We start from the raw sequence: 2,688 nt of genomic DNA on the forward strand, positions 1-2,688 counted from the left end.
GTCGTGCCTCTCTTTGGTTAAGCTTTCCCTTTCCTTTTATTGCTTTGATTATTTCTTTTCTGCAATTTCTTTTTCTCTAATATCCGTTCCCCGATCGGTGGACTTGTAAGCTATAGCAAAGGGTCCATGGTCAAAGTCATTATAATTATACTCCCCTTCCCTAGATCCAGAGCTGACACTCGGATCACTTCCCTTTTTATTTTTATTTATTTATTATTCGTATTTTTTCTGCCTTTATTAATTATGCATTGGTTATGTTTGCTTTATTTTTCGTCTCAATTCGATTGCATTAGATGTATGGATTAGAACTGTTTGTTTAGTTTAATTAAATTAATAAATTTGAATCATTGCACTCTCGCATTATCATTAAGAAATTAATTCTAAAGTGGCATATCTCCTTGAGATCGACTCGTTAGCTATACGATACCGTGTGCTTGCGGTTAATTTTAATTTCACAAACAAGTTTTTAGCTCCATTGCCGGGAGGTATTAGTCCAATTTATTTTTCTCAATTTTAGGTAAATCGAAGTGTTTTAAAAAAAAATTCAAAGATATTACTCTTAACTAAAGTAGAAATAAAAATGTATAGTAGTCCCCACTCTACTGCAGAATCCCTAGGATTCGATTGTAGGTGGCTCCGAAGACTATACGGATTCTCTTGCTGTCAAACCTATAAAGCGCTCAGCTATACGGCAATCTTACGGCTTTGGAATCATTGTTTCAATCTTTGTGGTGGGAAATTCACTACTTCCCCTTTTGTTTTTGTTATTTTGTTTTCTTCTTTAGGTACTTTATTATAAAAAATTAAAAAAAAAAAAAAAAAAAAAAAAGGAAACCTACTCATTCTCTCATAAAAACCTTTAATTGCGTTAGGTGGTTAGTGCATGCGTGTTTGGACTCGTGATTCCACAAATAGAATTGTTCAAGTGTCTACCTTGACCATGGAAGACCTACCTCCACCTCCTTCACCTAAGAGTCTTAGAGATAGATTTTATCCAACTCAATCTGCACAACCCTCCTGTATACGTTTACCTGATGTGAGGGGTAATAATTTTGAACTTAAATCTCATTATCTGTCTATGCTACCCCAATTTCATGGGTTATCTGATCAAGATGCATATTTGTTCTGTAGGGAGTTTGAGGAGGTTTGTGTCCTTGTGAAAGTGCAACAACTCACTGATGATGCCGTAAGACTACGGTTTATTATATTTGCATTAAAAGACCAAGCCAAAAAGTGGCTTTATAGCATTACCACATGGGACCAATTCACTGTCCTATTCTTGAAGAAATTCTTTCCTTTTTCCAAGACGAATAAAATAAGAAATGACATTCTTCAATTTCGTCAGAAACCCAATGAGTCATTTGCTAAGGTAATGGAGAGGTTCCAAAGCCTTCTCCAAGAATGTCCTCACCATGGTATAGAATTATGGCATTTATGCCAAATAATTTATGAGGGTATCGATTATCAAACAAAGCAACTTTTGGAATCTATGTGCCCCACAGGTTTTACATCATTCACTGATGATTCTGAAGCTTGGGAATTTCTTCTAGACCTAGCAAATAAAACTAGAGAATGGGAGTCAACCCAAGAATCTAAAAGGACCAGTAGGGGATGTTTTGTTGATAGCCAAGTTCATAAGGATGCACAAATAGATAGTCTTTTTAAAAAGTTAGAGACTTTGGTAGTTAAAGCTGCACCACCACCACCAAGTCAAGCACATTTTATTGACAAATCTATTGCTATGTGTGCATGGTGTCAGTCTCCTACACATGTAATTGATGAATGCCCTAGCTACTCTGAAGGCCAACATGAAAATGTCAGTGCGATGTTTCCAAACCCGTACAGTAACACGTACAATCCTGGGTGGAAGAATCATCCTAACTTTTTTCATGGTTTCAAGGGCAAAACCAAAATGGATTAAACAATTATTCCACACAAAATCAATTTGGTGCCCCTCAAAAACAAAGTGCACAATTTTCTCATAATCAAAATTTCCAGTTCCCTCAAGCCCCTAATGTCACATCCACCCAGCCAGTACCCTATCTGGCATACCCGAGAATGTGATCCACAGTCCAAGGATCAAGAATCGAGGGACCATGCCTTCCACATACACGATAACACAATCAGGAACAATAATAATCAAGGTAAAAGCAACAGATAAAATATATCATGAATAAGATAAGATTCAACTAATCAGAGTGCGGAAATAGATAATATCAATGTAAAACCCAGCCCTAACCTTGACCCGGAAACCTTGTTATTTGTAGGTCCGATGACCCGAAGTAAAGTAAGAAGTTAGCTTTGGGCCATCCCAGTGGAGGACTTGGTGTCTGGCTTTGAATCCATGAGAGTTGATGATGAAGTTCTATTTATGGAAACTGAATCTTAATGAAGATCGGATTAGTTGATGGACTTGGAGTGCTCTCTATCTTGGTTTGAAGGCATTTCTACCTATTAGGTAAGTCACTTGACATGTGTGCAAAACCCCTTTAGGATTGGATTTGATCTGGGTCTTCAATTCCCTGTTTTAGAATTGCTGTCAGCATTGGTCGACTGATTGGTCGACTGGACCAGTCGACCAATCCACTCGACCAATGAGTGCTGTCTTTGGCAATTAGGTTTTTCTTGCTCTATTTAAGTCCAACCTCGAGTCAACTTCGTATTTGCTGCCTCCAAACTCTTTGGAAC

General features: G+C 37.5%; 1 non-coding gene across 1 annotated transcript; it reads right to left on the minus strand.

Annotated features, from left to right (window-relative positions):
• Nucleotides 1-1,312: 1,312 nt before the first annotated feature.
• On the minus strand, nt 1,313-1,419 carry LOC149007499 (small nucleolar RNA R71). Its single transcript, XR_016175376.1, has one exon. It is a non-coding gene; the product is annotated as a small nucleolar RNA R71 (small nucleolar RNA).
• Between the last annotated feature and the right edge of the window lie 1,269 nt (nt 1,420-2,688).

The sequence above is a fragment of the Hakea prostrata genome, chromosome 8 (assembly GCF_041222555.1).
Source record: "Hakea prostrata isolate BN-2017 chromosome 8, UWA_Hpros_2, whole genome shotgun sequence".
Lineage (NCBI taxonomy): Eukaryota > Viridiplantae > Streptophyta > Magnoliopsida > Proteales > Proteaceae > Hakea > Hakea prostrata.